This window comes from Aptenodytes patagonicus, chromosome Z, assembly GCF_965638725.1.
Source record: "Aptenodytes patagonicus chromosome Z, bAptPat1.pri.cur, whole genome shotgun sequence".
In the NCBI taxonomy this organism is placed as follows: domain Eukaryota; kingdom Metazoa; phylum Chordata; class Aves; order Sphenisciformes; family Spheniscidae; genus Aptenodytes; species Aptenodytes patagonicus.
The window spans coordinates 25610100-25627955 of record NC_134982.1 but is presented as its reverse complement, the minus strand read 5'-3'; the positions used below and the strand labels follow the sequence as shown (position 1 = coordinate 25627955).

Sequence of the window (17856 nt, the reverse complement as noted above, 5' to 3'; positions counted from 1 at the left end):
CACCTGAGATGACACTGCTCCTTGCCCCGTGCTCGATCAAGACCAACAAACGGAAAAAGATGCATTTTGCACAAACTAAAGCCACCCCACATGAGCCAGACCTCGCATCAGGAAGTTAATACATTTGTGAGCAATCCATCCTCAGCGTCGAGTCATAGTGTACAGAAGTCGCCTCTGTAGCCCCAGGAATGCCAGACTGATGCATGGTCCTACAGGGAGCTTTGCACTGAAACCCATTCGGGGGGTACAGGCTGGGGCTGTTATTTCTGAGGGCTATGTACCGTGCATCTGCAACAATTTGTTCTCTATCTGCCAGACCTTTAAATGAGAAAAAACTCCTCTCCTTGCCTCAGTCACCAGTCATTTTGTTTAGATGTAGTCCTTTACAAAAATGCTCTCAGATTCATTATTCTGCTCTTTCTTCCCTTAATTGTAGTAGCCCCTTGTGGCTGAAAGAAAGCATTTGAGCTCAGCTGATTAAATGGGGTAGCATTTTACTTGCCAGCACTTCAGTTTGGAAAAAAAGAAAGCAACACCAATAAAAGTTTGAAAGGCTGAACTATGCCATGGGTTATTCTTAGGACAGAGGTTTACTTCAGAGCAGTTCCTGGTACTTCATTTTTCAAAATTTCACTCACAACTTTTTAGTTAAATTTGTTTTTTACTTTCCTCCCGAGACATCCAAGTCCCAACATTGCCCTTTGTACTCAAGCAAGAAGCCCCGAGACACCAGCAGGCATCTTATCTAAGGAAAACTCAGGCTAAGTCCTAAAAAGCTCCTTCGGACCCTCCTTGCCTGAAAAGGAGAGCATCTGAGTCATCTGCCAGGAAACAAAGGTGGAGTTTGGGCCATAAGACACAAGTCTTTTGCAAACAAGCTGCATCCTCTAAAAACAGTTGAGCGACATGTCATGCTGGAGCTTGATGTTAGAGACCCAGCCTGCTTATCCTACACATCAAAAATATAATTTCCCTCAACTCTGTATTTGTAGTTTTCTGCTTTTTATAAAAAGATTCAAGAAGAGCTGTGAGGTTGTGTTAGATTTCCAATCTAAAGGACTTCTAGGGATAGCTGGAGAATATTTTCCTGCTATGTCTGAGAAATGTGCATGCCACACAAATGGCTGATGTAAGGAGAGCAATTTCTTACGCTTCCTTCTGTGATTTATGTCTCTAGATTTCCATGGCGTGGCTGAGGGGCTCATTGCTAGCAGCTACTTCTGAGTGCAGAGGACTTCGTGTACAGCGCTCCTCACTGCTTTTCGCCTGTGAGCTGCTGTGCTTTTTTAATATTTGCCAAAGTGAGAATTTTAGGGGTTGTCCACAGCAGTGAGGCTGTCACATTCTGGCCCGAAGGTCTCTGATCCGTGAGGCAAGTAAGTGACCACTGTGCTGTTTTTCCTCTCACATTTCATTACCAAACTACCTCCGGATATCACAATTCTCAGCACATTTCCTGCCAGAAATAACTGCAGCCCAGGCTTTCTAGAGTACATAGGTATGTGCTTTTCTAGAACCCATTTCAGCCTGTACATCATTCAGGAGAGCTACCAGGGAAGCACATGTCCAAAAGGTTGTTTGCTACCTCAGTCCCTCTTTCCCCTTTATTTTATAACCTGGAGCTGCCATGATAAACTTGCAAATCTGCATCCTTGTTGCGACTGGGAACCCTGTTTCCCAGCTTGGAGCATAACCACTGCAAAACAGCTAGACTTTAGTTATTTTTCCCCCCAGTGCTCTCCTGCAGGAGCACTGCAAGACCTCAGGCTCTGGACCTCATTGCTAACAGGGATAAGCTGCAGGATCTAGCAGCCATACGGGCATTAAATAAAGCCTCCTTTCGCCTTCCTAACCTGATTGTAAGGAGCAGCACTGGCCCACACCAAGGACCAGCAGGGGTCAAGGAGCCTGGAGGAAGGCAAGGCAGAAAGCAGCACATCCCCAGTGCGCAGCCTCGGCTGCCAACAGCCACTGGCATGGGTGCTTCCTGAGCCAGAGCTCAGGCCCAGGCTCTTGCATTTGCCTATCTGCCATGGGCTTGACTAACCCTTTTTGTGACCACAGTTCATACCTTTGGCCTCCCAAACATCCTGTGACGACGAGTTCCCCAATTTAAGCATGCACTGTGCAGAGAAAGACTTCCCCCTCTTTGTTTTAAACCCACTGCCAGGTGTCTCAGCCTGTGAGATCCCAGTGAATAGTCGTTCCCTGGTTGTCTTCTCTATGCCATTCATGGTTTTTTATAAACTTTCACCATCTTTCTCAGGCCCCAGAGTTCCCTCCCATGCTGAACACAGCTTATCTGGACCAGAGACAAGCACTCAAAAGCCTCAGTTCAATTAAACAAAAGCCCTCGCATTCTTTTATTTCTGCTTTGTTTGCACAGATTTCTGAGTTATTCATTGCCCTCAGCTAAACACAACAAAGTTGAAAAATATGAGGCCAGGAGTGCCACGCTTGCATCTTCAGCTGGATTAGCAGGACTGCTGCATGCGTAAGAAGTGGGATCAGAGATTTCCAAATTGGTGCCTGCTGAATCCCCATGCACACACACATGAGGACCACATTGCTCTGAAGTGCCCAGCGCTCCCCTTCGGGACCGGATGTCCCAAAGATCTGCTGCAGCTCAGACACCAGAAACCAGCAGCCCCGTCCCTCGCCTCATGGCAGAGAAGAGACCCCGCTCCGGAAAACTGAGCTTGGACTATCGCAGCCAGAGTTTCTGCACCTGAGCACTTTGCCAACCGGACCTTATTCTAAGGCCTACCAACACAGCCAGCACCCTGAAACTCTTGGTCCCAGCTACGCCTGTGGAAAAACAGATCCCACGACTTCAGAAAAATCTGTCTCAAAGGAATTGTCCATCAATGGTGAATTACAGCAGTATCACCATGGGGATAAACAGCGACTGAACAGTGATAACAGAAACATGTCACCACAACCACAGGGCAGAAAGAGAAGAGCGTTCCATCAAGCAGGAACAACAGGGGAGTTCATGCAGATGTAGCATAGTTAGGAGACATTCCTGTTTTTATGAGAACTATCATAAGCTTTTTACTGCTAGACATGTATTTGAAACTGAGCTTTGTACCTAGTTTCTCAGTTTCCTTTTTTCTGTTTGAACCTGTACAAAAGTCATAAATAGTATGACCTCAATCTCATTTTATGGGAATAAGTGGCATCAGAAACTCAGCACAGCTTTATCGCAAGAGCAAGACTGTGTGTGCAGTGTGTGTTTGTGCATATGTATTAAGATTAAGAAAAATCCATTTAAAATAATTTAAGATCCTTACAAATATCAAATAGTAAGAGGAAAATATTGTGTTCACTGAACAGGATTTAAGTTCTAAGCAAAAAGTAGCAGATTATTTTCAAACTGTAACTGTGCCATTTTGAACCCAACAAATCAAGGTGATACTCAAAGTGCAGTTAAGCTAGACCGACTATTTAAACGCAGAAGGGTAGTACATCTTGTGTTAATTGTTAAAGTGCAGCTCATTCAGCCATCACAAGATTTCCAGCCAGGAATCCCCAGCTGGTTTATTTCCCTTTTTTTGTACATTTGCCAGATCATTGCTGTACTCAGCACCACGCTTCCTCCTCTCAAGGGCAAATCCTCCCTGAAAATAGGCAGCAGCAATCCCCTGAACAGAGCTATTGGAGTCATTGAATTCGACATGCGAGGCTGGTGGCAACATCACAGGGAGAAGCCTCTGGTTCAGCTCCTGCCCGCTGTGCTGGCAGTGCTGCAGGGGTATTGCCGCAGGCCAGGACTGGAGGTGTTGGTGCTGATAGGTGCCAGCATGGCTGAGAGCGCCTCCAGCAAACGTGCCTCTCACCGTGCTCATCTTGCTGGTTTGCAGAGCAGCCCCTCCAACACCTTGTCACCCGTCACAGCGAGCTGCCATGCAGGGGAGGGAAGGAGTCTTATGTTAAATCAGCTTCCTGGAGAAAGGAAGCATCAGTCTCTGTATTCCAGCAGACCTTGGATTATACTGAAATGGTATTTCGATATCAGGACTGGCAGAAAAGGGGGAGGGTTTGGAAGAGCCCAGGCGCAGCCACGCAGTGCCCACAGCTGGCCGGGATGCCCTTGCTAATACATTGCCCAGAGCAGGGCCTTGCCATGGAGCACTGCCTGCCCCCTCTGCTCTGCCAAGCAGGGTTCCCCAGGCAGGTCACAGGCAGGTGATGAAACACCCATGGCAGCAGCAGGTTCCTGTGGATCAGATTCATTGCAACTACCTTAGGATCATATTTTGACACTGGCATAGGCATTTATTTTGAAAGGGATTATCCTATGTTTCACCTCTCTTACTTAATAACAACCTAGCTAAAGTTATGATGAATACGGCAAAGGAGAGAAGATCGCTATGCAGATCAGATAGATACCCATCATTAACTTAGAAAGCAATAATGAATAAGGTTAATAGCACTGCTGAGCTGAGAGATTTCAGTGTGCTGAATGTAGATGAGATCTGCAGCCAAACTTCCCGAAGATTTCTCTGGGGGATGCACCTTTCCTTCATACACAGAGGATAGGAACCTGCATCACAGCTCCAGACTGGATCCAGTTGAGTCCATTACTAGGACTAGTATTCTGCAGTTTAGACCCTTCTCCTCCTCTGCCCCTGAAGACTCTCACTCTGCAATCTCCAGGCACTCTCCTCTCCGTGACAGTTTTATAACACACACACACAGTGGCAGCTCTTTAAGCATTTCCTATTGCTTCAGCGCAGAGCAGAATAGATTAATCTCCCAAAGATAGGACTTGTAATGAAGCTAGCAGACCAAGGTAATGTAAATGCCAGAGCAATCAGGAGTAGGGGAAGGTGAATATCACAGTCTACTGATTTATGATTACACTGGTTGACCTTGCTAAAATTTTCTAGAAATATATGTTAGTTTAAGCAAATCTCAGCCTGTCTTCTGGCCAAAATGTTCCTCACAGGACAGCAGGTCTAAACAGGCATTATTTACTACTGTTTGGTTCCCAGTGAATCATTCAGTGTAATTTCCAAATGCTCACTAATAATGTGTTGGACCAAAGTAATAACTCCCTGTGGATACAAAGGAAATAAAGTGCATTACAGTTCTATCCCACCTTCCACCCAGAGAGCACCCAGCACTTTATGCACTCATGAATTTACCCTCACTGCCTATGAGGCCTGAGGAGAAAAAAAAAGTTGGAAAGATTCACCTCTAACACAGAACTGTAACTTCCTTGTAAAAATACAATATAAACATGTTTTAAATGATTTTTTTTCCACAGGGATTTTCCATTACTGTTTCTCTCATCACTAATTTTAATTGCAAAATATATTCCAGGTTGACAAGATAAGTTTTAGTAGTGAAGAGGCTTAATAAAACTGATCTTAACAGAGCCTTGAGTCACTTTGATCCTTCTCCAAAGATAGGGCATACTGTATCTAGAGTAATATTCCTACTTCCACAATGTGTTTCTAGTTATTCACTGCAAAGCCATTAAAATAGTTGTATATGGCATAACGTGACATGAAACAGTAATTCTCCAGCAGCTTAAACATAAGCAGCCTCTCCTTCCAAGGAGAAACCATAGTTCAGATGCCTTTGGGTCAGTGAACGTCCCAAACATCTTAATATCCAAATGATGAGCACCATGGTTCAACAAAAAAAAAAATCTCAGATAAAAACCTGTTTGCCTTCCAGTAAATGCCTGAGGGAGATTTAAATCATTCCTACCAAAGTGATCAGTATTCCACATGACACTTCACAAAGGAATTAAAGAAAATCAATTTCCTTCAGACCTTCCTATTTCTGAGCTTTTTTATGAGTCAATGACAGCTGAAGTGTTTGCATCATTAATGAGGTCTTTCAGCACATAATACCTCAAACGCTGCACAAGGGCTCTCTTGGGATGGATAAAGCAAACTCACTAGTTCTGATATCTGGACTTCAGAGCAAGAACTAGGAAGCACAGCTGTATTACACCTCTCATTCGTGCATACACATAGATTCTTTTAAAACTAGCTTGTATTATGCAGGATAACATTTTTTGCTAGCCCTTTGAGCCCAGCTGCATTCATATGAAATACCCCAGACTCCATAGGAATCAAGAAAAGCAAAGGCACAAGTACATGCTACACATTTTAAATCTTAGAGGCAGAGCCTGAGGGAATAAAGGTAGTTCTTCAATGTTTTCCAGAAACACTGTGTGAATCGCAAGGTGTATTATGGCCGCTCTTTTCCTCTGTAGTAGCTACATTTACCCCTAAATTGGACAGTTTGGTGTAGGAGGTCTCCAGCCTAAAAGTATGATTTAACACAGCAATAATTAGCAAATTTCACAGCAGACGTGCATTAAAAAAAAGGCTTTTGGAGAGGCAGTTACTCATACTCGCTGCCTCTTAGAATAACTAGCCAATAACCTCACTAAGAGGTTTCCCTTGCTGTGGTACCCTGCCTCTCGGAAAACAACGCCTTGGTGGGACCAGTGCCTGCAGGGCAGCCCTGCCTGCTCAGCAGCGTCTCCCATGGGCTGCAGGAGCTTCCTGCTGACTGATGGGCACAAGAGTCACAGAGTGTCTTTAAATTCCTTGTTTCTTACTGGGCAGAAACCACAGCTGTATTCACACCCCTCTGCAGTCTCCAGCTCTCTGCGCATTGGAGTCCGGGATCCTCCTCCTGCTTCTGGTATCCTGCACACACCTCCTCTCCTGTGATCTGCTCTTTCACCTCAGTTTTTGAAGACAGCTTGCTGCATCCTGGATTAGTTTGCCCATCAAAAGTTCACTGTCACACTCTTAGAAGACTTTTTCGGGTTTCCCTCCTTTCAAGCATCTTAGTCTTTAAGAAGCCCTGTACCAATTTGGGTACTTTGTGCAATACTGGGGAAATTTCTAATATTTAAGCCTCAAGGCCCTAACAAAAATTCCTCTGATGACTTTACCTGTACTGCAGTTAGCCCATGGCTCTGCAACAGCTGCATGGTTTGCTCTGTTGATAATTTTTTGTCCCACTTGCCAGCTGACTCGGTGGTGCCGTAACCCCCACCTCAATCCTTGGCACACGGTGTGCATGGTAGGAGCACAGCAAACAGGGCAGGAAGCACTTCAACTTGCAGAAAGTTCAAACAACATTCATCCCGTGCATCCAAAAAGTTGTCCAGCACAGGGAACCACCCCAGCAAGCACAGCCCTGCTCTGGTCCATGGAGGTTCACTCCGCCAAGCTTGGCCATGGGGCAGGTACCCAGCAGGGCAGTGTCCTGGTTTCAGCTGGGATAGAGTTAATTTTCTTCCTAGTAGCTGGTACAGTGCTGTGTTTTGGATTTAGGATGAGAACAAAGTTGATAATGCACCGATGTTTTAGTTGTTACTGAACAGTGCTTACACTAAGTCAAGGACTTTTCAGCTTCTCATACTGCCCTGCCAGCAAGGAGGCTGGAGGTGCACAAGAAGCTGGGAGGGGGCACAGCCAGGACAGCTGACCCAAACAGGCCAAAGAGATATTCCATACCATATGATGTCATGCTGAACAAAAAAACTGGGCGGGAATGAGCAAACGGCTCTGTGTTGTTTAGCTGCCTGCCAGGTTAAGCCACGACAGTCTTTCTGGCGCCTAATGTGGGGCTCGAAGGGTTGAGATAAAACCAGATCTGACTAGAGCATGTTAAAACATATTTGTTATAAGCATTCATTATATTAGGTTAATAGTCGATGGTCACAATGTTGATTTATTTGCTTTCAGAGTTGTTGTGCTGGTTCTCAGAGTTCTGTTATTTAACACCTTACTTGCGGTATATGTTCCCTGTTGTGCTGTTTATCACCTCTGGGAGCTGGGTCAAGGTTGTCATTTTGCTGTACTTTGTAGCACTGGCTTAGGATATGTGTGTTGTTCAGCTGCCTGCTGGGTTAAACCACAACAGGCGGTCACCTGCAGGGTTGCACCAGTAATTCCCTTCCTTTTTTTTAAAAAAAAAACATACAATGAAAGAATATTTGCATAAATCCTGTTTTACTGAAGGAAAGGCTGTCACCAATGACCACAGCAACAATTGGCACCCAACCATTCAACAGGAGCTTTACAACACAAATACTTTTTAGATAAAGACTTGTGTTTAGGAAAAAGCCCCTGCTTGCTGATGCTTGAGCTAACGCACTTCATTACAAGAGCCTGACCATCCCGTTAATTGGCTAGATGATGCAGTCATTAAAATAAATGAGCTACACTTTTGCAGGGCTAGCAATTCAGGAATCCATACTACCCTATTATCTTACAGTGAATAACAGACTGTAAATAATGCAGACATGTAATTAAGCTGACTAAACATTCAAAGAAAAAAAGATTAATTCTAAGGATTCTATTGTTTTTCCCCTTCTGCCAAAAGTCATTACCTATCAGATATCCCACAGGTTCCCCAACAAGCCCTCCAGAATGACTTGCATGAAATGAGTCTCTTGAACATGATAATTAGTTAGATTAAGGGTTTAAATGTTTTTTCTTCATGAAGTGACTAAATTAAAGACACATCTAAGGGAACACAGATATTCCTGCACAAGAACCTCCTACCATCTTTACAGTTTGCTTATCATCTGGCTGCTGTAAAAAGGAGGTGAGGCAGGCTGGATGCTTATGGGGCAGACTATGTAATTTAAGCGATGCCAGACACTTATAACATGTAGTGGAAGATGCAAACGTAGCATAGATCTATAGTAAATTCAAAAAGCAAAAATTAAGCTAGAATCAAGTCTCAGTCTTGTATGGAGAGTTAGCCAGAACATGTACTAAAACTAAGCATAACGTATACTCTGTGCAGGGAGCTTCCGCAGGTTCATCCAGCTGCAGGCACACAGCTTCCCTCCTCCTCCACCCTGTAAAAAAGGATGTTTGGGTCTTTCTCTACAGGTCCAAAACCATCACTAAGGCAGAGCAAAAGCTAGGGGTGAGGAAGTACTCTGTTCTTCCAGGGGACATATTTGCTTACCAGTTACAGACCTGCTGGCATCAGCTAGGACCAACATGGGCTCAAATCACCAACTTCAACCCAAAAGCCCCTACCACCCAAGCCAAAGGACTAAAGTGATTATTACTAGTTAGGACTGTCCACCAAAGAGGTATGTATTTGGACTAGAGCTGTTTTTGAAGCATTTTATCATGAAAATTTCACACGGTGAAGGAAACCTGACTGTAACCTAGTATAAACAACTCAGTTCAGGGAATATGACTCCAAGGAGACCATTGTCCAAGTTCAGGATTACCAAACACTCTGGAGAAAGTAAGAACCATCCTACAAAGCCATTGCCTGTGACTTCAGAATATCTTTCTGCTGCTGTTTCTTAGTTGGATCTACTACTAGTACTTCAGGATCTACCTTTTTTTTTTTTTTTTTTTGTCTTTTTCTTTGTCTATCAGGCTCATTAGTTGAAATTCTTAGTGATTTGTATGAATGAGGACAAGGAAGTTAGGGTCTCCTGTACAGAAGAGGATTTAAGAAATTCTTTTTCACTACCGCTTCAGAACTTGGTTCTGACCTCCTAATCCTGAATAAGGCTTTTCCTGCTTTTTAACCAAACAAAGCACAGATCCAGAAGATGTATGCTATTTGGGTATATCCAAGTTATGTGCGCTCTTTCGCTAATAAAAAAATTCTCTGGATGAAGCACTTGAGGCAACATGTGCATGTCTAGGAAACGATGGGCAGGCATATAAATATGCATAAGTGTATATTCAGACTTCATTTCTCATATCCTGTGGTTGAGCATTACCAGCCATGGGGTGGGAGGAGGAGAGGGAGGAGAGGGAATAAAACCAAAAACACCCATGGGTCTGAGGACCCTTTTTGCTGCCCTGCTATTCAGTATCTCTTCTGCCCTGAAGGAGAGACATCCAGTCTGCATTCTAGGAAACACCCAATCCAAAGCCAGGAATAATGTATATATTTGAGAGCAATAACCCACCCTGAAATGTTCTTGCATCTCTTAATAAATGGCAATTATCCATACAATATCTATTGTAAATGAAAAAAAAGCCTACATGATGAGGCATGTAATATTCTCAATGCTTTGCTGAAAAAAAAAAGGTTTTCTGGGAAGTATCAGAAACACAGATCATATCCCTCAATTCTGGGAAAATACCTGAGTTTGATTTAGCTGAAATTTGTCTAACAATATATGGAGGCAAATACCTTACAATTGAAAGCACATTTGAAATACCACAGGGATTTATTTATTCCAGCAGAGGTCAGGAGCAAATTATATTCCAAAACATGTATTCCCTACCTGCTTGTTTCATAGCTTATGGCTAGCTGACATGCAGAGCTAAAACCTCTCACTTCCAGTCAAAAGGAACCTCATTTACAGAGCAAACCTCATTTTTAGGTCTTTAAAGACAAGCAGGTTGGACAAGCACGTCTCTGCCAATTTATTTTCTGGAAAGGCAACGATGTCCTGGAGGCTATACAAGATCTTATGCAGCAATTGCTGATCAAGCCCTTAGACACGTAGAGTATACCATTTTGATAGTGTTCGCTGAAAGATCCTAATGGCTGCCAGGAGGGGAATTTCAGAACCAAAGACAATAACAGCCCTCATTAAAACACTGGATTTGCCACGCTCATTTTAAATTCAGTTGAGTTGAAGGAGCAATGAAACCACTTTCTATATAATAAAAAACATTTTAGAGCTGCCTTGCAAGGCATTAAATTGCAAAAGAGCTCAGGGCTAAGCCATTTTGCCTGAGAGTTTCCACTCGTTGCGAAAGAAAAGGCTGGATTATTAGTTTTGCAGGATTTGGACTTTGGAGACATGAAGTCAGGTGAAAGGGTTTGGAGAGGAAATTGGAGAGAGATAGGGCTTTCTGAATGCATAACCCCTTGGAGTTACAGTCTTTGGATATACTAAGAGCTGTACCCGGTGTGTACTTTTTCTATTTTGTTAAAGAAAAAGTACATTTTTCATTAACTGAGAGGGTAATACCAACAAGCCCAATTCATAATCTCAGTCTCCATATGCATGATTCATAACCCTATAATTTCTCTCCTTTACAGGTTGTATTTTCTCAGTATTTCCAAAATTTCTGAAGAAGCTGACTGGAGTTTCCAACTCTGCACAAAACAAAAGCCCAGCACATCTAGGAATTTACAGAAAAATGTGACAATTACACTACAAAGAAACCTCAGCAATGAGCCTGCAGGACTCCTGAGACTGTTGCTTCTTACTTTGTTCTGGTTCTAAAAATGGGCACTGGCCAGTGTAAAGGCTGAAGAGAAAATGAAAAAGAGTCTACCAGTAACTGATAGATTAAAAACCCTTGAGGATGAGAAGGCACAGTAAAGCTTCAGTGATATGGAGGAAAAGTCTATTTACACATAAAATATACATAAATATATACATTCCTGTTCTGGTAGGGCATGCAAGTAATACTAAGGAAAAGTAAATCCATCTTTTAAATCAGGTCTCTGCTGATTTAGCAAAGTATCACACTCCTTTTGTGTGGCACTTGGGAACTGAGGAAAAGGATGGGAACAGATGAATAAACATCACTTTTCAGTTGTCTTCCACTGGAGCAGTACTGGACCATTGCTGCAATGCGTAGTTCTTAAAAATTAAAAAAATTAAAAAAAGGAAAGATTAGCAAGATTTAAAAAGATTCATCTTTTTGCTACGAAGAAACTGCTCATCTTTGCTATTTCTCTGTCCACCTATTCCCTGCTCCTCAAGGCTCAGAAGACAAAACATCATGGTCCATTCTTTCTCCTCTCTCTTTGAACTGATTTTTTTCAAGAATTTATGTAGATTATGTATGAAGTGAGGTCTCCCTGGTTATTTTCATTTGCACTCCAAACCCTTCATGTTCCCCTCTGAAATTCCTGACAATTAATTTGCTCTCTGTTTTTCTATTTATAAATTCTTGTGCTGAAATTCTGGAATCTTCATTTGCATTTTGCATTTCAGGGCTTGGAGGATGAAGTAGGGGTTATTTTGGAGTAGTGTTTCTGTTTGTTTTCAAGACCACAGGACACCTTGCGCCTAGGTTATTTGTTGTTTTTCCACTGAATCTTTCCATGCTTTTTAGCTGAGTGTTATTTTACCTATCTGAGGGGCTGCAATGCTCTGCTCTTGGACTGGAACATGCTATCATATTCCATTCAAGAGCTTGTAAGAACATCTCAGGTTTAAGTTAGATGCTAGTCCAGGCAAGGGCACTATTCGTTTGCTGTGGTTACAGCTGCTAAGTAGTTATCAAGGATTCTTTCTTCTTTTTGTTTCAGGAAATAGTATTTCTGCTTTCAATATATCCTAATCATGTAAAGGTGCTACTTAAACAGATCTGCTCTGGACATTTGCCCATTCTACTTCTGAATATCACCAAATAGTAGTCTGTGCACTTACTTGTAAAAACTTGGGTTTTAAATCCATTCCATATGTGCAATAATAATAATGAAGTGGACAACATTTTATATCAGACTGAATAAATTTATGGAGCTATTGACAGAGGTCATCTCATTAAATGACATGTGCTTCCCAAATAATAAACCAAATCAACAGCTGAAGGTGTAGGTGCCCATAAACCTCAGGAGCCCTCTAGCTGACTGCTTCTTATATGCAGGAGTTTTAGTCCGTGAGCATTTTGTATGTGTTAACTATTCAATTACCCAAAACTTAAATGGGAACATCCATAAGCCCTGATACACAAATATGGTAAGATTCAGACCTATGTAGCATTAGGAATCAGTCTGTCATAAATTCCACCTGCTGTGCCAGAATGTCATCTTCCCAACAGGAATCATCCACCACCTCAGGAAAAACATAACACCAACTCCATCCAAAGAAAAAATTCTGAGTCAGCTCTTTGCTGCATGCAGTGGCTGTGGCTTGTTCTTATTCTGAAACTCACCCTTTGCAATGAAAAAGCTAAGGTAAAATGAAAACCTCCATATGGTTAGGATACAGATTTGTGCTCATTAATAATATTTGGCCATGTATTGAAGTGCCTTATTTTTCACTAATATTCAAATAGTGCTGCTTATTAGTCTCTGTGGGGCTATGCAATATGAGAATTAGAAAGACTAGGTATGGTAGTTGCGTGGGAGAAGCAATCCACACCAGATGCATAAGCATGTCCTCCCTGTAGCTGTTGTTTCTCCTGCTGGCTCTTTCCACTGCCTGGCCTTGGCAATCTCAGTGGAATTGCTGCAGACAGTCCCACAGCTGGTGCGATCCAGGGACCCCACACAGCTGTCTGCAAAGAGTGGGAGAGACAGAAAGCACATAGTCTAAAATAACCATGTTCAGTCTGACTTGTATGGACTGAAGAAGTGGTATCACTACTCATGAGTGCCTCAGCCACCGTAGCTGAACCACAAAAACCTGCTCTGATCATAAAAGTAACAGATTTTAATGTAAATTATTATTCATAATAATAACACATAATAACAATATAAAAATAATATGAAGAATATGGATTCATTATCATAGGTTTGCTCTAAAATCCTCAGATTGGCAATACTTACTCCATTTTAAGTAGTCCCTGCTACACATTAAGGAAACAGACATGATACCACGGCCCCCAGCTGACCGTGATGCCAATGACCAAGATAAATGGCACACAGACAGTCCACCCTCTGAAAAAGTAGTTAACCACACTACTCACTGAGTCTTAGCAGAGGAAGTCTGGCCAGTCCCTCCATGAAACAGTCGGTGGCTGATAAAGGCAAAAAGCACAGAGGAGGTTAGAGCAGGCTTTGCTTTCCACCAATGTTAATGTCTTCTCACCTCCTGCTAGTCCAAAACCTTTTTATAGCTACTAGAAGACAAAGAGTCAAGGGTCCCAGACCTGCTGTCCTCCACCATTACCCTTACCAACTTCTCGAGCTCCCAGGACACCTGGGAAGTCAGTCCTGTGAGACTGGGGAGCAGCATGAAGTCTGCTGTAGGGCTTATTCAGCATCGTATGCAACATGTGAAAGCTCTGCATTTGCAAACAGGCTTCGCTTCAGGTATGAGTTGTATTCTCCCATTTTCACACTATCTCCATGTTCAGTCTCAGCACATACACAGAGCTGTGGGGTATAAAAGTCTCCAGAGAAGTCAGCTGGCAGACTAACATAGAGATCAAATTTACACCTAAGAATGATTGAAGAGAGAAGATTGTTGTAGTTTCACTGGGAATATCAGAAAGGCCTGGGGCAGCTCAAAATGTGAGATCAGGGCCACCAGGGAGCAATAAGAAACTGGAGAAGGAAGGCAGAAGTGGCGTAGGGTGTACTTGAGGCAGTAGATCAAAGAGATGACTTGTGAATGAAAAAAGTCAGATCCAAAACTAATTGAGTAAAGGGAAGAGCAGACAGATGCAAAAACTGAAGCAAGTCTGGTTTCCTTTATTATCTTCTGTTCGAACTGGACTGTGTTTACAGTAGTTACCATGATTATCTCGGGGATATTACAAGCAGGGCACTGGAGGAGATGGTGGTGTTAACACACAGAATGATTATATCAGAGGTACTGTTTATTAGACTAAGCTATATCCTCTGCAATTGAAATGGCACTGTTGTTACTCGCCTATTCTCTTTCTCTGTTCAAATAACACTTAGGCAGGGATTACAAGAGGAGGAGCCCAGGAGCTTTGAACCTGAGATGCTTTGCTTTGTCCTGTAGGCACGGAGTCAGAGGTCGCTCTCTGGGGACACTCGAAGGAAGATGTTCCACGGGACACTGAGCTGGAAAGCAGCCAAGGAGACTTCCAGACGCTTCACAACATAAAATTGTCTCTAAGATTTAAAACACGGAGGAGTGGGTCTCTGTAAAAGCAAAGCTGTTTCATCCAGATCTTTTCAGTTTTGACACACAGTTACATACATCATGTCAAGAGATGAAGCAGCAGCCAATGTCAGGGCCTCTTTAGTCCTCTATCTGTTACACCTGAGGAAGAAGGGGGGAGGGTGGGGGGGTGACCTAAGACCATTATTTTTGTTCCTAAAACCTTTTTTCCTCAGTGTCGTGTTCATGCCTTTCCCTAGTCTTCTTTAATTGTGGTATAGAAAACTTTTGTCTTAACTATCGGAAGAAAAGCCAACTTAAGAAGCAAAACATTTAGAAAACATAGCAATAAAACAGTGATAATAGGAATAAAATTTCAACAGCTTTTGACTTACTCTAGACTAAATGAGGTTTATAACAAGATCTGGTCCATACATTCACAGCAACAGAAGGTGAGGCTTCCACTATAGAAAACACTTTAGGAAAGAAAGGACCCCCACAGACATCAAAAGCCTGCAAGAGAGAGACCACCCCTACAAAGTTAGCTGCCAGACCAGGATGGTTGTGATCTTGCAGGTCCCTCCATGCATGCTTATCATGAAGCATGTCAGTTAGACTCCTTATGTGCCTGAAATCAGGAACGTGGTTGCACACCTGGCTAAATGGAGCTGCTGGTGACAATTACAGCTCTCAGAGCTGTTGCCCCAACAAAATTATAAGTCACTTCAGGGCCAGGTGTCACCTGGGCAGATTCATTGCAAACACTGTAGCAACAGGTGAACATTACTGCACCGACTCTCCAAACCAAGGAAGACAAAAGCAGGCAGGCTACACTTTAGGCAGACTAGATAAGGAAACACCTTTTTTTTGCCATCTCACCGTGTATCCCTGTCTCCCTCCCCCAGCTCTGCAATACGCACTACCGCACAGACATCCTCCATTTGACATTTTCATCCATAAAAGTTGACTGACAGGCTTCTTATATACCACACTCCCTGCCCCAGCTCATCGCAGCAGGAAAACAGAAATAGGTATGTCAGTATGGCTGCACCTCAGCCCCATCAATCAACTCAGCAGTGATGATGGGGCCAAATGAAGTCTTTACACTCATTAGATTCCTGTGGTCTACGATGTGCCAAGAGTTTGACCACAACTCCCTGGCGTATGTAGATGGCTTCTGTGATTCCCAGGTGGTCTCTCATCAAAATATATCCCAGGCCTGGGTCTGGTTAGCTTCCAGAAAAGATGAGATCGACACAGCCATGGGCTCCAAAGATAATTATTTCTTGAAGAATACGCAGTTTTTGCTATAGGAACAACAGTCGACAAACAACTGCCACTTGTGGAGTCAGAGATAAGAAGTCATAGAAAACCTGAAGAGATAGGGTTATCTATCCTGTTTTGTTTGGGAACAGCAGAAAAGGAAGGCTTCTATTGTCTTTTTTCTTAACCAAAACAGTACTTTAAAAGTAAGACCTTAAAAAGCAATAATTTTCTTTATTTGCAAATAGGAGATACTATCACATTCTCATATAACCTAATCCCCAGCAGCTCTGCTCTCTCCCTCCCCCGTTCTGGCCAGCTCTGCTCTGACACCCCTCAGGCCCAGGTGACTGCAGAATTAAGACAATAATTCTTGTTGTGACAGTAAGATAAATCTCTGTTTTTTACAAAAGCCCCTTTTCAGTGGAATTTGATACCGTTTTATGATTTGATTCTGCAAGAAGAGCACCCAGCTGAGCCCCAAATCAATACAGAATTCATTAAAGGACCCGGGCACTGGCTTGATCTCTAGGCAGAAGAACAACGTCTCTCTCTATCCCTCCCTTTTTACCACACCGCCAGCACGAAAAGGTATGAAACATGCAGGGAAGATTTAACAAATCAGTAGAAGGACTTGTACCTCTTTCTTTTTTTTTAATGGAAGGATGAAATATAGGAAAAGGACCACAAGAAGCAGGGAGGGAGAACTAGGGAAAGGCAGCAGATGTTGTAAAAGATCTACTTTCATGTTCCCTGTGCACCAGAAAAGTGCAGACATACGTTGGCAGAGCTACAGTCGGAGTCCATAGCGAGGCTACATCTTACACATCTGGAAGCTATTTGGCAGGGTGTAGAGTTCAAATGTTTTCTGCTTCAGCTGGTTTCAGACATACCTTCCAGTGCTGGGCTGAGCTCGGGACAGCTCAACCTACAGGCTCATTAAAGAAGGCGTTCTCTGCAGCTTCAACACGCTCACTTCAGCTGTTGTCAGAAGCAGGCATGGGGCTGGGCTTTGCTCTCCCCCCTTTGGCTACAGGGTGCCAGTAACACTCAGCAATGAGAATGATAATAGAGAAACAGGGAGGAGGGCAGGGAGAAGAAAACGGCACCACAACTCAGCAAAGCCTGGCCTCGTATCAAGAAACAAAATGTACTTGGACAAAATCCAGGGTGTGAGTTAACTTGAGTGCAGAGCAAGCCATTCAGGAAATAAGAAGGTCTGTGCTGCACAGGAACACGGAAGGGTCACATTAGAGCCCATGTGCTTTTTTGCAGAAGTCCCTCTGTTTTAAAAAATAAATAAATACCAGCAGAAAGGAAAGGTTCGGTCTCTCTGCCCTAGAAGAAAGGCCATCTTAAGCCAGCAGGAAAGAGGAGGCACGTTGCTGGGTCCAGGGCTGCTGACATTGCACTGACCCAGCATGGGAGCTCCCAGAGTCACCAACTCTGCTTTGGTAAGAAATGGTTCCCAGCAAAGATGCACTTCTGGGACCATCCCATATTCCAGCTAGCACGATCCAGTGCCCGTGAGCTACCTGCCATGCCTAGTGAGGAGAGAGCAAACCACCAGCATGGTGCATGATTTACCTCGTCAGGATGAGGCCCCTGGGCGCAGCACAACTTGCAGTGACCAGCCTGCCCGGCAGGTTGCCATGACCAGCTAATAGCCCCACTGCCCAAAGTCCTGCTGATGGTGGACACCCAGCAGGTATGTAACGAATTGCGGCAGCGCGAGGCTTTCCCCACCTCACAGCACAGGTCCTGGCTGTGCTGCTGCAGGAACCAAGCCAGGGACTTTCACTGGTGAAGAAAGATGTCTTGTGCGAAGAGGAGCCAGTGGCCAAGCTTCACGCCTG

The 17856-nt window shown here is 43.5% G+C and overlaps 1 long non-coding RNA gene across 1 annotated transcript in view; it reads right to left on the bottom strand.

Annotated features, from left to right (window-relative positions):
- The window catches only part of LOC143173165 (uncharacterized), a 75993-nt gene extending 59040 nt beyond the window's left edge, over positions 1 to 16953 (bottom strand). The window contains exons 1-2 of the long non-coding RNA XR_012997482.1: positions 16894 to 16953; positions 13632 to 13682 (exon numbers count right to left, since the gene is read on the bottom strand). This is a non-coding gene — a long non-coding RNA (uncharacterized LOC143173165). The remainder of the gene's footprint in view (positions 1 to 13631; positions 13683 to 16893) is intronic.
- Positions 16954 to 17856: the final 903 nt, after the last annotated feature.